This window comes from Microcaecilia unicolor, chromosome 3 (genome assembly GCF_901765095.1).
Source record: "Microcaecilia unicolor chromosome 3, aMicUni1.1, whole genome shotgun sequence".
In the NCBI taxonomy this organism is placed as follows: domain Eukaryota; kingdom Metazoa; phylum Chordata; class Amphibia; order Gymnophiona; family Siphonopidae; genus Microcaecilia; species Microcaecilia unicolor.
The window spans coordinates 1,844,065-1,860,539 of NC_044033.1; the positions used below are offsets into that span (position 1 = coordinate 1,844,065).

The 16,475-nt window shown below is 50.0% G+C and overlaps 1 protein-coding gene across 2 annotated transcripts in view; it reads left to right on the top strand.

Moving 5' to 3' along the window:
- Positions 1 to 16,475, top strand: part of PTK7 (protein tyrosine kinase 7 (inactive)) — a 370,128-nt gene that overhangs the window by 27,256 nt on the left and 326,397 nt on the right. The window lies entirely within an intron of this gene.

The window sequence follows — 16,475 nt, forward strand, 5'->3', positions numbered from 1 at the left end:
AGTAAATTTGAGAGACTGAGGTGCGTAGGAGTGGCCTAGTGGTTAGTGGACTTTGGTCCTGGGGAACTGTGGAACTGAGTTCAATTCCCACTTCAGGCACAGGCATCTCCTTGTGACTCTGGGCAAGTCACTTAACCCTCCATTGTCCCATGTAAGCCACATTGAGCCTGCCATGAGTGGGAAAGTGCGGGGTACAAATGTAACAAAAATAAAAATACTCCAAATACCATGGCTTAGGATTGAGGTTGATTACTGTCATGCTATCTGCAAAACTAACTACAAAAAAAAAAAAGAGAAAAGAAAAAAATCAACTGTAAAAATAAAAAATGTTCTCCAAACACCAGAAAGGACTGGACACTCAATCTAATTCAAATGAGAAAAAGGACCTCAGCATTAACGTGGGCTCTTCAAACATGGGTCCCATTAAGAAAAATAGCCACCATACAGTGGTGGAAATAAGTATTTGATCCCTTGCTGATTTTGTAAGTTTGCCCACTGACAAAGACATGAGCAGCCCATAATTGAAGGGTAGGTTATTGGTAACAGTGAGAGATAGCACATCACAAATTAAATCCGGAAAATCACATTGTGGAAAGTATATGAATTTATTTGCATTCTGCAGAGGGAAATAAGTATTTAATCCCTCTGGCAAACAAGACCTAATACTTGGTGGCAAAACCCTTGTTGGCAAGCACAGCGGTCAGACGTCTTCTGTAGTTGATGATGAGGTTTGCACACATGTCAGGAGGAATTTTGGTCCACTCCTCTTTGCAGATCATCTCTAAATCATTAAGAGTTCTGGGCTGTCGCTTGGCAACTCGCAGCTTCAGCTCCCTCCATAAGTTTTCAATGGGATTAAGGTCTGGTGACTGGCTAGGCCACTCCATGACCCTAATGTGCTTCTTCCTGAGCCACTCCTTTGTTGCCTTGGCTGTATGTTTTGGGTCATTGTCGTGCTGGAAGACCCAGCCACGACCCATTTTTAAGGCCCTGGCGGAGGGAAGGAGGTTGTCACTCAGAATTGTACGGTACATGGCCCCATCCATTCTCCCATTGATGCGGTGAAGTAGTCCTGTGCCCTTAGCAGAGAAACACCCCCAAAACATAACATTTCCACCTCCATGCTTGACAGTGGGGACGGTGTTCTTTGGGTCATAGGCAGCATTTCTCTTCCTCCAAACACGGCGAGTTGAGTTCATGCCAAAGAGCTCAATTTTTGTCTCATCTGACCACAGCACCTTCTCCCAATCACTCTCGGCATCATCCAGGTGTTCACTGGCAAACTTCAGACGGGCCGTCACATGTGCCTTCCGGAGCAGGGGGACCTTGCGGGCACTGCAGGATTGCAGTCCGTTATGTCGTAATGTGTTACCAATGGTTTTCGTGGTGACAGTGGTCCCAGCTGCCTTGAGATCATTGACAAGTTCCCCCCTTGTAGTTGTAGGCTGATTTCTAACCTTCCTCATGATCAAGGATACCCCACGAGGTGAGATTTTGCGTGGAGCCCCAGATCTTTGTCGATTGACAGTCATTTTGTACTTCTTCCATTTTCTTACTATGGCACCAACAGTTGTCTCCTTCTCGCCCAGCGTCTTACTGATGGTTTTGTAGCCCATTCCAGCCTTGTGCAGGTGTATGATCTTGTCCCTGACATCCTTAGACAGCTCCTTGCTCTTGGCCATTTTGTAGAGGTTAGAGTCTGACTGATTCACTGAGTCTGTGGACAGGTGTCTTTCATACAGGTGACCATTGCCGACAGCTGTCTGTCATGCAGGTAACGAGTTGATTTGGAGCATCTACCTGGTCTGTAGGGGCCAGATCTCTTACTGGTTGGTGGGGGATCAAATACTTATTTCCCTCTGCAGAATGCAAATAAATTCATATACTTTCCACAATGTGATTTTCCGGATTTAATTTGTGATGTGCTATCTCTCACTGTTACCAATAACCTACCCTTCAATTATGGGCTGCTCATGTCTTTGTCAGTGGGCAAACTTACAAAATCAGCAAGGGATCAAATACTTATTTCCACCACTGTAGGTCCTAAAAAAACCTCCATAACAGAAAATAGCTGGAACTTCAAAAATCCCACAGATTTATTCAGGTGTACAAATGTCAATGTCCAGGTCAGTCTTCTTAAATGCAGTCCTTCAAATACTTAACCCAACAAATATTCAGTTTCTTACAATTCTACAACTTTACAAAAAGAATAATGCGATCTACTTATTTTGAAAAGAGCAGATGTCACCGCTCATCCATTCCAGTGCTACCATGCTGAATACTTCAGGTAAACTTTCAGTTGTTCAGACTTTAGATTAATTGCCACATTCTAACACGTCCCGACAAGAACCAACTGGGCTACCTAAAGGGACTGAAAAACTCCTCACACAACACACTGCAGCATACAGAATGGTTAATAATGGCGGCTCCTACCTGCTTAAATCGCTTTGAATATTCACTAGTGAGTTATATTCACATTTAATTGAAAACAGTGAAACGACATCCATTGTTTGAAGATATATACCATATGTCTTCATGCCTTTTTATCGCCCTCTAAGCTCCCATTGTTTCCTTCCAAAGTTTCAATGTTTGTGTTCCATTGTTACATTCCTTAACAACACCTCAATTGTTTTGTAATCCATAACCAATCTGTAACAAATTGTATTTCCAACATTTAACTCTTATTGTAAGCCACACTGAACCCGCAAAAAGGTGGGAAAATGTGGGATACAAATGCAATAAATAAAAAAATACATAAGAATAGCCATACTGGGTCAGACCAGTGGTCCATCTAGCCCATTATCCAGTTTCCAACAGTTGCCAGTCCAGGTCACAAGTGCTTGGCAGAAAAAAGAACTGTAAGCACAAAAAAATAAAAAAAAATTAAATTGGGGTGAGGAACTGGTCGAGCAACAGAATGCAGAATGATGGTTGGTGGAATCCGTATTTAAGGTAAAAGTGATGAGTGGGATTGACCCAGGTCTTGGTAAGATAATAAAAAATACAAGATGTCTCATAACGCCTAAGTGCTATCCCTAGTATCCACCTGGGGCTAACCCTATGGCCACCTAGAGGGTCTGTCCCAGCATTGCCCAGGCCTGCTTACACTTGCGCACATGCTTCTACACTGGCATACCCTTCTCCCACTGCACTGCACGCCTCTGGGTGAGCCTCCACCCACAATCCCAGGGATCCCACAGTTCCTAGAAAACACCCACAGACACAGAACACAAACCATCAGGATTTTTAGTCACTCCAGGACAACAGAGCTAATAAACTAATAGGTTTATTATCAGAAAAGGATAGCACAGTGAATGGTAAATAGGTGTAAACAGCAAACAGTAGCAAGTAAAAATAACAGGAATCAACATAAATACTGAATCTAAGTAGTGCCTGGGGAGTTGAGGAAAAATAACTGCTCAGAGGTTTTGAACAGAGGGTCATGGTTCAGAGATCTTCCCACTCCGAGACTGGGGAAATCCAAAATTTTCTGGTTGGATCTTGCACTTCAGGGCCCAGAGCATTAGCACTGAGGGGTTTCTGGCCAATGGCACTGCAGGTCACTCTTTCCCAGGGGTTTCCTCTTTCCCTCAGGGAAGATAAGGTAAGAAGTAATAGATCTCTGCTATTGCTATAATTCAGAGGTCAGACACTACCTGCTGGCCAAACAAGGGAAATACACTGAAAGAGAAAATGTCATAAAAATAATATAAATCACAAGCATGAGTCTCCTGTTCTGCTACAAAAGGTGTTAACTTTTTTTTTTCTCTGAGGTCAAGCGGGCCATATTCTCGCATGTGTGTGTGACGCCATCCACGTCGCCCAGTTCAGAGCATTAAAAAGTTAATATGTCTTTAAGAGCAATTGCAGCGTCCCCACTGCACATGCACGAGTGCCTTCCCGCCCACCACTATAGCGCAGGACAACAATCTCTTCTCATCTGCTGTGAGGAGAGGGCCCTAATTCGTAGATCCTCACGTCGTCTGGTGTGTGTTTTTTGAGCGTGTTATGCCTTCCTTGAAAGACTTTTTCTTCTGTGTTTTTTCATTGTTGCCCTTTTTTTTTCTCTTTTCCCTTATTGTTTCAGGTGTTTTTCCCCCACTTTTTAGCTTTTCTTGTTTTTTTTTTCGCTCTTTATTATTATTATTACTATTTGTTACGTTTGTATCCCACATTTTCCAACCTTTTGCAGGCTCAATGTGGCTTACATATAACCGTTAACAGCGATAGCCGATTATGGTCTGAACAATTACATGGTATGAATGAATACAAAGTGATATTGTGGTAGAATGAGGTACATGTACGGTAGGTACAGTTGAGGGGAACTTAGAGAGGAGAAGGGGGAAGAAGAGTCAGGTAATGTTCGTTACGGTCTTTGGTTGCATTGTGTCATAAGTGAATAGGTGTTTTTATGTTGGGTCGGTGGGGTATGCTCTAATGAACAGAGGGTCTGTCTTTAGTGCTTTCTGAAAATTTAGGTGGTCGAGCGTAGTTTTTACTGCTTTTGGCACTGCGTTCCGTAGTTGTGCGCTTAGGTAGGAAAAGCTGGTTGCATAGGTGGATTTGTATTTGAGTCCTTTGCTGCTTGGGTAGTGGAGGTTTAGATATGATCGTGCAGATTTTGTGGATTTTCTGGTTGGCAGGTCGATGAGGTCTGTCATGTATCCCGGTGCCTCGCCGTAAATAATTTTGTGAACAGTCGTGCAGATTTTGAGTGATGCATTCTTTGGTAGCCAGTGCAATTTTTCTCTGAGTGGTTTGGCGCTGTCAAAACGTGTTTTTCCAAATATAAACCTGGCTGCTGTGTTTTGGGCGATCAGAAGTTTCTTTATGATTTGATCCTTGCATCCCGCATAGATTCCATTACAGTAATCTGCGTGGCTTAGTACCATGGACTGTACCAGGTTACAAAATATTTCCCTCGGGAAGAATGGTTGTACGCGTTTGCGTTTCCACATTGAGAGAAACATTTTCTTTGATGGATTTCGCTTGGGTCTCTAGTGATAGGTTACGGTCGATTGTAACTCCGAGAATTTTCAGGCTGTCTGAGACAGGGAGGGTGTATCCTGGGGTGTTAATGTTTGTGGATTTGTATGTATTGTATTGGGATGAGATGATGAGGCAGTGTGTTTTTTCTGTATTGAGTTTCAGTTGGAATGCATTTGCCCATGAGTTCATGATTAAGCTTAGCTTGATTTCGTTGGTGATTTCCACCAGATCATGTTTGTATGGGATGTGTATAATGTAACGTCATCAGCGTAGATAAATGGGTTGAGGCCTTGGGTGGATAGGGTTTTGGCTAGTGGAGTCATCATGAGGTTGAAAAGGATCGGTTCTAAGGCCTGAGCTCTGGTCAGGACTTTGTCCCCTGTACTTTTTTTGGTGCTTTGCCCCTTTTTCTGACACCATAAAGGTGTTTGATTTAACCACAGCTGTTTTCCTTTCCATATCATTGAAGGTTCCCAGTGGCCTTAAGCACTGTACCCGGTGCAGTAGGACCATCTCTGGAAAAGATACTCATTTTTGGAGTGTTCAGTGTTTCGGACCTTTGTGCTCTTTCCCTTCGTATGAAGAAAAGGACTCAGCTGGCCAGAGAAACTCAGTGAGAAAAAGGTTTGGACATGGTCTGAATCCTCAATGTCTGTGTTGACATCTACATCAAAAGTTGCTCCAGCATTGGATGCGTCAGTTCATATGCTACTAGGTCTGTCTTGGACACTGGGAGTGGGTGTACATCAAGTAGGTCTCCACCTGCCTCGATGCTGACTGCTGTGCTGGGCCTCAGGACTGGTTAGCATCACACCTGGTGACGTGAGGATTCAATGATGTCCTCGGCACCAAGGAGTGTTGATGAACAGCATTGGGTGAAAGCCAAGAAGTATCAGTCTCCAAGAAGCATTGGCGCCAGGAGTACTTCTCCCCCTCCATACAGAAGGTGCCGATGTGTGGGTCTCCATGCAGCCAGGACCAGGCACCCGCTTTGATTCCGGTAGTTCAGCAGCCTGTCTCTGATCTGACACCCCAGCCTTTCCCCATGGCCTCTGTCAATGAGCTCATTCAGTCCATGCACCGTGAGCGTTTGGCAGGGCCTCTTACTACAGAGTGCATCGGCATCTGGGGTGCTTGCACGTGCCATACCTCTTGCTGCTGTCCTGCAAAGCCCTCAGCCTGAGGTGAGGTCTCCAACACTGGTGCTGCCCATGCTGGCACCCCCTTGATGTCGGTGGAGGAACATTCGTCAAGAGTCGAGGGTAGAACAGACACCTTGATGCCCCTCTCGAGGTCAAGACATGGTTTCTCCTTATCAAAGCAGGCTCGATCTCTGCCCTCCCATAAGTTCTTTGCCGACACCAATGAGGAGTGCTCATGGGGAGTCTGATGAGGATCCATGGTACTTCCTGGAGTAGGAGGCCTTATAGTATCCCATCTGACCCCATCTTTTGTCAGGAAAATGGCGGCTGTCATTCCAATTTGTTTAGAGATGGAAGCCGAGCCCAGGGTCCCTCTGCCAGCAGGTGGAGATGGAAAGAACTTCTGAGGTTCCACTATATGTGGTCATGTGCAGTCACCTAAACTTCAGTATTCTCTCTACCTAGCAGGTGGAGGGTCATATCATGCAGCTCTGCACTGATAGGCTCCTGGTCCATTCCCCGGGCCGAGTTGAGCATTTCTTGGGGTTGATGTCTCCCTGCGTGGTGAGAAGGGTGCATCTGGTGGTGCCAGGTCCCTCCCTGTCTTCCCTCCCACCTGCCTCCCCCCCCCCCCCCCCCCGGTGGTCACCTGAAGTGTTGCTGAGGGCTCTGCTGTTCTCTCCTGCCTTCAGCTAATGAATTAAAAAAAAAAAAAAAAGGAGTTCTTGCAGTGCAGTACAGCTTGCAGTGCAGCTTGCAGTGCTGGAAAAAAAAAGAAAAAAGTAAGGCTCCATTTTGGAGCATGGGGAGCGGCTGCAAGTGCGTATGAGGGGGGCTTCGTTGTGACCCAGGTGCCACGTGTCATGGCGGTACCTTCCAAGTCAGTGAAGTGCTACTCCCTGTGTGGGATGTGGAGAGCAGCATTGGGGTCTTGTGCTGAATGCACTTCTGCAAAGACCTCTCTGCCATCGGTCAGCGGTCAAGAAGCATGGAGGGCAGGGGAGTGTGCACTAGCATCGGAGCTGGTATCGGTGGGTTCCTCTGGCCTTTCATCTTCGCGCCGTTTTCTTAGCTTCCCCGCATGTGTCAGCGGGATCTGAAGCACTGATGGAGGGGAATCTTGCTCAACCGGTTTTGGTGGCAGCCTCTGGCCTTCTGTTTTGCACCCTTTGTCGGGTGCCATATTTTCCCCTCCCCTGCACACATATAAGTACATAAGTAATGCCACACTGGGAAAAGACCAAGGGTCGATCGAGCCCAGCATCCTATCCACGACAGTGGCCAATCCAGGCCATGGGCACCTGGCAAGCTTCCCAACGTACAAACAATTCTATACATGTTATTCCTGGAATTGTGGATTTTTCCCAAGTCCATTTAGTAGCGGTTTATGGACTTCTCCTTTAGGAAACCGTCTAACCCCTTTTTAAACTCTGCCAAGCTAACTGCCTTCACCACGTTCTCCAGCAACGAATTCCAGAGTTTAATTACGCGTTGGGTGAAGAAAACTTTCTCCGATTTGTTTTAAATTTACTACCCTGTAGTTTCATCGCATGCCCCCTAGTGCTAGTATTTTTGGAAAGCATGAACAGACACCTCACATCCACCTGTTCCACTCCACTCATTATTTTATATATCTCTATCATGTCTCCCCTCAGCCGTCTCTTCTCCAAGCTGAAAAGCCCTAGCCTTTTTAGTCTTCCTTCATAGGGAAGTCGTCCCATCCCCGCTATCATTTTAGTCGCCCTTCACTGCACCATTTCCAGTTCCACTATATCTTTCTTGAGATGCGGCGACCAGAATTGAACACAATACTCAAGGTGCGGTCGCACCATGGAGCGATACAACGGCATTATAACATCCTCACACCTGTTTTCCATACCTTTCCTAATAATACCCAACATTCTATTCGCTTTCCGAGCCACAGCAGCACACTGAGCAGAAGGTTTCAGTGTATTATCGACGACAACACCCAGATCCCTTTCTTGGTCCGTAACTCCTAACGTGGAATCTTCCATGACATAGCTATAATTCAGGTTCTTTTTTCCCACATGCATCACTTTGCACTTGCTGACATTAAACGTCATCTGCCATCTAGCCTCCCAGTCTCGTAAGGTCCTTCTGTAATTTTTCACAATCCTGTCGCGAGTTAACGACTTTGAATAACTGTGTGTCATCAGCAAATTTAATTGCCTCGCTAGTTACTCCCATCTCTAAATCATTTATAAATATATTAAAAAGCAGCGGTCCTAGCACAGACACCTGAGGAACCCCACTAACTACCCTTCTCCATTGTGAATACTGCCCATTTAACCCCACTCTCTGTTTTCTATCCTTCAACCAGTTGTTAATCCAGAATAGGACTTTTCCTCCTATCCCATGACCCTCCAATTTCCTCTGTAGCCTTGCTACAGTGTAGGCAGATGGCACACAGGCTGGGACTGTTCCTGCTTCAGATCTGTGACCTCAATATTCAGACTCCTATGGCTCTGGATCATCAGGGAGCCCTGGCCCTCCCGCTGCCACTGTTGCCCAAATGGTTGCTGGTGGAGGTCCTTCGGCACCTGGAGAAGGCCTCCATGGTCTCTAATGGGGATGAGGACCAGTTATCTTGCAGGTCCCAACTGGCCCTCAGACTCTCTAAAAGAGGGGGAGTTGCCACCTGATGGGAGTGATGACCCCATGGTGGCGTGGCTGTTTCGCAAGGAGGAGCTCCCTGCTCTTATTATTCAGCTCTGGAAGTCTTGGACATCTTCCCCCTGGATTCTTCAGCTGTGGCCTCTGCCACTCCGTCTATATGTCTCACCTTTATCCGCTACCGGCGGGGAATAGGAGTCCTTATGGTTACCCACTGTGGATTCCTTAATTATGGCGGTCGCTAAAAAGACCGCCTTTCCAGTGGAGGGTGGCACAGCCCTGAAGGATCCCCAGGATCGGAAGTTGGAGACTTCCCTTAAAATGTCCTTTGAGGTGGCAGCCCTGTGCCTGCAGGCGTCCATATGCGGTGGGTTCAGAAAGCGGCCTTGGCAGAGGATTTGCTCAGCTCTTTACCCTCTCTGGAGGCAGATCTCGTGTATTTTGCGGATCTTCTGTATGACCTCCTTTGAGCTTTGGCTAAGGAGGTTTCATTGGTAGTTACAGCTTGCTGTTGACTTTGGCTGTGGCATTGGGCAACTGCTACAGTGTCCAAGTCTCGCCTGGAGCTTTTTGAGGGTTGCCTGGAGAAGATCGTGAAAGACCCGGGGGACGCTAAAGGTCAGCGTTTGCCTGAGGATAAGCCTAAGCCTGGCTTTTGCGCGGGGTCCTCCTGGTCCCAGTTCCGGGGAACAGAGACGTTATCGCCCTGGACACTCTGGCACTTTTTTTTAAGCCTCGTTTGTAGTCAACACAACAGCACTTCGGGGAGAGCATCACTCAGTTGGACCTTCCACTCAGCCAGCAGCTGCCACACAAAAATGAGGACATTATAACGCCTTTGTGTCGCTCCATGGTGCGACTGCACCTCGAATACTGTGTGCAATTTTGGTCACCGCATCTAAAAAAAAATGTATAGTAAAATTATAAAAGGTACAGAGAAGGGCGATGAAATTGATAAAGGTAATGGGACGACTTCCCTATGAGGAAAGGCTAAAGCGTCTAGGGCTCATCAGCTTGGAGAAAAGACAGCTGAGGGGAGATATGATAGAGGTCTATAAAATAAGTGGAACAGATAGTTGTGAATCGCTTGTTTACTCTTTCCAAAAATACTAGGACTAGAGGGCATGCGATTAAACTACAGTGTAGTAAATTTAAAACAAATCGGAGAAATAAATAATAAATTTAAAATGAATCTAAGAAAATATTTCTTCACTCAGGCCCTCATGATCAAAAGCAAACTCTGGCGCTAGAGGCTGTTAATGCCATACTAGCGCCAGAGTTTGCAGCCGACCCATGATCAGAGCCCTCGAGTGCCTGAAACAGTGCACTCGAGGGCTCTCAGCGCAAGTAGCATGCAAATGCATGCTAAACAGGGCTTCTAGCGCAATTAGCTTGCAAATGCATGCTAATTGTCGCTTAATGCATTCATCCCCAATGATCAGTGACCAGTGCGCCAAAGATTGGGTCGCTGGCCGCAGCAAAATCAACGCCAGCTCCGAGCTGGCGTTAGATTTTGCGGATCATTGGGGAGGAATGGTGAGCCCTGTCCAGCATGCAGTTGCATGCTGGCAGGCCCCCCCTTCCCCCCCAAGGCAAACGCGAACGGGGGGCTGGAGGTCCGATGGACCTCCGGTCCCCCCGACAATCCTCCCCCCCCCCCATGTTCACGGAGGGCTGGAGATCCGGTGGGTCTCCAGCACCCCCGAACCCACGCCGCCTCCCGAAAAACGCTATTCTACCCTCCCACCCACCGGACCTCCAGCCCCCCCCTCCCCCCCCGTCGCTGGGTGGGAGACAGTTTGCGCGGCGGCAGCGGCCTCGTTGTTCGGCATGCTGTTTGACAGCCCAGACCTGTCAAACAAGTGCGGGAGGTTTGTGCTGAGCGAATGCTCGGCACAATTCTCCCGCACTTATGTGTAATTAAACTCTGGAATTCATTGCCAGAGAATGTGGTAAAAGGGAAATTGGACTTGATAAACTGCCTTTCTGAGGTTTTTGCAACTACATTCAAAGCGGTTTACATATATTTAGGTACTTATTTTGTACCAGGGGCAATGGAGGGTTAAGTGACTTGCCCAAAGTCACAAGGAGCTGCAGTGAGAATCGAACTCAGTTCCTCAGGATCAAAGCCCACTGCAGTTAGCATATAGTAACATAGTAGATGACGGCAGAAAAAGACCTGCACGGTCCATCCAGTCTGCCCAACAAGATAACTCATATTTGCTGCTTTTTGTGTATACCCTGCTTTGATTCGTACCTGTGCTCTTCAGGGCACAGACCGTATAAGTCTGCCCCGCACTATCCCCGCCTCCCAACCACCAGCCCCACCTCCCAACCACCGGCTCTGGCACAGGCACAGACCGTATAAGTCTGCCCAGCACTATCCCCGCCTCCCAACCACCAGCCCCTCCTCCCAACCACCGGCTCTGGCACAGACCGTACAAGTCTGTCCAGCACTATCCTCACCTCCCCACCACCAGCCCTGCCTCCCAACCACCGGCTCTGGCACAGACCGTACAAGTCTGTCCAGCACTATCCCCGCCTCCCAACCACCAGTCCCGCTTCCCACCACCGGCTCTGGCACAGACCGTATAAGTCTGCCCAGCCCTATCCCCGCCTCCCAACCACCAGCCCCGCCTCCCGATCTTGACTAAGCTCCTGAGGATCCATTCCTTCGGCACAGGATTCCTTTATGCTTATCCCACGCATGTTTGAATTCCGTTACCGTTTTCATTTCCACCACCTCCCGCGGGAGGGCATTCCAAGCATCCACTACTCTCTCTGTGAAAAAATAGTTCCTGACATTTTTCTTGAGTCTGCCCCCCTTCAATCTCATTTCATGTCCTCTCGTTCTACCACCTTCCCATCTCCGGAAAAGGTTCGTTTGCGGATTAATACCTTTCAATCAGGGATTAAAAAGGATTTGGAAAACTTCCTGAAAGAAAAGTCCATAAACCATTATTAAATGGACTTAGGGAAAATCAGCTGTTTTATTTCTAGGATAAGCAGCATAAAATGTATTGTACTGTTTTGGGATCTTGCCAGGTACTTGTAACTTGGATTGACCATTGTTGGAAACAGGATGCTGGGATTGATGGACCTTCGGTCTGTCCCAGTTTGGCAAGACTTACGTTCTTATGTTCCCTCTGTCCACTGTACTCCTTCAAATGCTGGTGTAGTAAGAGGCTGCTGTGCATTGCATGAGCCTCTGCCCTTATTGCCACTGTTGGTTGGATTTGATGGAGCAGGGCAGAAAGCGGGGCAAGTCTAACTGTGTATTGGGGGTGGGATGGAGCAAAGAGAGACATGCTGTATATATTGGTGCGGGGATAGAGTGAGATAGTCTCTGTGTATTTGAGGGGGGGCAGAGAAGAGGGACAGTCTAGCTTCTAGAAGAGACTCCAGTGGAAGATCTTATGACTTTAAATAGAGAAGATTTATTATTTTCAGAATGCACATATTGAATGTTCATGAGATATCTTGCATGCATATCCATTGCAGTGGTGTAGCTAAGTGGGGCCACGGGGGTCTGGGCCCCCTTAAATTTATTCTAGGGCCCTGGTTTTGCTTGTGGGGGTCCCCAGCCCCCGCCAGCTGAAGCCTTGTCCAGTGCCAGGTTCCGGCCCTGCTCTTTCTTCACCATCGCGTCCTGCACATTCCTTAGTGAAATTGAGCATGCTCAGCTTCACTAAAAAGCGTACAGGACGTGAGGGGGAAGAGAGAGCAGAACAGTCAATGCGGCAGCGCCTGAGACTGGTGCTGGAGAAGGCTTCAACTGGCGGGGGTTGGGGACTCCCGCCAGCCAAGGTATTTGCTGCAGCAATGGGTAGGGAGGGAGTGGTGGTGGTGGTGGGGGAGACCAAAATTCCCCCCCCACCTCGAGGTCTGGCTCCCTCCCACCGCGAGGTCTGGCTACGCCCCTGATTCATTGTGAATATCCTGAGAACTCAACTGGCCCGGGGCTACCCCAGGACTGGTTTATCGCTGGTCTAGAACCTTTTTCTTGTCCCTCCTTACATCACTAAAAAACAACTCTGTTAGGGTTCTCCCCAATGATGTCTCTATAAACTGCCCTATCTATGCCCAAAGCCTATCCCTGCCCAAGAACTGTCCCACCATTCCACAAACTGGCCAATCCCCAAAACCATGCCTACTACTACTTCACAAGTTTGTAAACTGCCACCACCCCCAAAATCTACCTTCACCCCCTCAAATCTACCCTTTGCAACTCCCTCACCATTCTTTAAACTATCCCCACAACTCTTCCACCACCCCACAAACTCCCTGCACCCCAAGAATTTACCTCCCATAATTGCTTCAACCTGAATAGCTAACTCCTCTTGCAAATTGCTCCAAATCCATAAACTACTACCTCCCAGCAACTTCCTGCCCTACCACTTTACAAACTGCCCCAACCCCGAAATCCACCTCCTCATACAACTGTCCCACCCTCAAAAACTTATCATCCTGCAAATTTACCTTCTGTAACTGCCCTACCATTTTCCAAACTATCTTCTGCAACTGCCCCACTACTCTGCAAACTGCCTCCCCCCCTAAAAAAAAACTACTTCCTTGTTACTTGCAGCAGATGAATCCAGGAACTAGTGGGTTAAGTCCGCCTACCAGCAGGTGGAGATAGAGATAAATAAACTAAAGGCAGTGATGCTAGACGGCCAGCTCCTTTCTCAGTTAGTATATCTCTTTCTCCGAGGACAAGCAGGCTGCTTGTTCTCACGACTGGGTGACGTCCGCGGCAGCCCCCACCAACCGGAAAAAAGCTTCGCGGGACGGTCGGCACGCAGGGCACGCCCACCGCGCATGCGCGGCCGTCTTCCCGCCCGTGCGCGACCGCTCCCGCCAGTTCCTTTTTTTCCGCGCCTGGAGAGAGTCGTGCTTTGCCGCTCTCTCTACTTCAGCCGCCGGATTCTTGCGATCGCGTATACGCGGATCGCGCTTCGTTAATTTAATTTAATTTCCTTTTATTTTCTTTCTTTTTACAAAAAAAAAAAAAAGACTGCGCGTGTGGAGCACGCGCTCCCCTTTTCCCTCGCTTCCAGCGGGGACGCTACATTGCGGCCTAGTGGTCGCTCGGTCGTTTATTTTTTCGTGGTGTGATTTAGCCACCATTGACGACTTTGACTTCGCCGACGCGATTTTTCCGTCGATGTCCTCGAAGGTCCCGAGTGGATTTAAAAAGTGTGGTCGCTGCGGCCGGCCGATCTCGCAGACCGACACCCACGCTTGGTGCCTCCAGTGCCTCGGGCCGGAGCACAATCTCAAGTCGTGTGCTTTGTGTCTCGGTCTCCGGAAACGGACTCAGGTTGCGAGGCAAGTTCTGCGGGACCGTCTTTTTGGAACTTGCGCCGGCCCCTCGACGTCGACCTCGACGGCATCGGTATCGAAGGCCGGTTCTTCGGTACCGGTATCGATGCCCGAGACATCGGCACCGATGGCAGCGACCCCAGGAGAACAGGTCCCGTCGGCCCGCCGGTCCGCCGGTGAGAGTGGGGTTGAGAGGCCGCGTGGGCAGTCGGCCCCGGTCACTCCCTCAACTCGTGAGCCACGGGACCGAACCCTGTCTGACCCGGTGCCTCGAGACCGAGGGGGATCGACCTCCTCCTCTTCCATGCCCTCCGGCGCCGGTGACGTGCATCGAAAGAAGGACAAAAAGCGTCGTCACCGGACGCCCTCGGTGCATCCTGAAGAGGAGTCGACGCCGAAGCGTCATCGTCGAGAGGAGAGGTCCCCGTCGGTTGTGGAGGTACCGACGCGTCGGGGTTCCGGCACCTCGGTGCCGTCTCCTGGCTCCCAGCAGCTTCCGGCACCGACACCCTTACCGGCCCCACCGCCTTTCCCGGCAGCGGGCCTGGACGAGTGCCTCAGAGCCATCCTTCCGGGGATCCTGGAAGGGCTGATGCGCCAGGCTGTGCCGGCGCCGGGGGTGCTTGCGCCCTCGGCGCCGATGACTGTGGCGCCGGCGAGCTCTAGCCCGGCGCCGGAGCTGTCGACACCGCCGCCGCTTGCGGTGCCGGTCTCGACTGCTACGCAGGTGGAGTCCCCGTCGACGTCGATGGAGGGAGCTCCGTCCCCGCCGGCGCGGGAGTCCACCGCTCGACGATACCGAGACCTCGGTGCCTCGACGTCGAGCCGGGCCCGGTACAGGACTCAGCTACATGAGCTAATGTCCGATACCGAGGATGAGGACTCGTGGGGGGAAGAGGAGGACCCTAGATATTTCTCCTCAGAGGAGTCTACGGGCCTTCCCTCGGACCCCATGCCTTCACCGGAGAGGAAGCTCTCACCTCCTGAGAGCCTCTCCTTTGCCTCCTTTGTGCGGGATATGTCGATCACCATTCCCTTCCCCGTGGTCTCTGTGGAAGAGCCGAGGGCCGAGATGCTCGAGGTCCTCGACTATCCATCACCACCTAGAGAGTCCTCCACGGTGCCGCTGCACAATGTCCTGAAGGAGACGCTGCTCCGGAACTGGGTGAGACCGTTAACTAACCCCACCATTCCCAAGAAAGCAGAGTCCTAGTACAGCATCCACTCCGACCCAGAGCTCATGCGGCCCCAATTGCCCCATAACTCAGCGGTCGTGGATTCTGCTCTCAAGAGGGCACGGAGTTCGAGGGATACCGCCTCGGCGCCCCCGGGGCGGGAGTCTCGCACTCTGGACTCGTTTGGGAGGAAGGCCTACCAATCCTCCATGCTCGTGACCCGCATCCAGTCATACCTGCTCTATATGAGCATCCACATGCGGACCAATGTGCAACAGCTGGCGGACCTGGTCGAGAAGCTCCCGCCGGAGCAGTCCAGGCCTTATTAGGAGGTGGTCAGGCAGCTGAAGGCATGCAGAAAGTTCCTGTCCAGGGGTATTTTTGACACCTGTGACGTGGCATCTCGTGCTGCGGCCCAAGGTATAGTGATGCGCAGGCTCTCATGGCTGCACGCATCTGACCTGGACAACCGCACCCAGCAGAGACTGGCCGACGTCCCTTGCCGGGGGGATAACATTTTCGGTGAGAAGGTCGAGCAGATGGTGGACCAACTGCATCAGCGGGAAACCGCTCTCGACAAGCTCTCCCACCGGGCACCTTCAGCATCCGCCCCCACTGGTGGGCGTTTTTTCCCGGGCACGGCAGGCTGCACCCTATTCTTTTGCAAAGCGTAGGTACAACCAGCCGGCCCGAAGGCCTCGTCAGGCACAGGGACAGCCCCAGCGCGCTCGTTCCCGTCAACAGCGTGCGCCTAAGCAGCCCCCTGCGCCTCCACAGCAAAAGCCGGGGACGGGCTTTTGACTGGATCCACGGGAACATAGCCGCCCTACAAGTGTCCGTACCGGACGATCTGCCGGTCGGGGGGAGGTTAAAATTTTTTCACCAAAGGTGGCCTCTCATAACCTCCGACCAGTGGGTTCTCCAAATAGTGCGGTGCGGATACGCCCTGAATTTGGCCTCCCTGCCTCCAAATTGTCCTCCGGGAGCTCAGTCTTTCAGCTCCCATCACAAGCAGGTACTTGCAGAGGAACTCTCCGCCCTCCGGTCCATGCAGTGCACTATTCAACTTCTGGAGCTGCTGGGGTTTGTGATAAATTACCCAAAGTCCCATCTCCAACCGTCCCAGTCTCTGGAATTCATAGGAGCGCTGCTGAATACCCAGACGGCTCGGGCCTTTCTTCCCGAAGCGAGGGCCGCCAATCTCCTGGCCCTG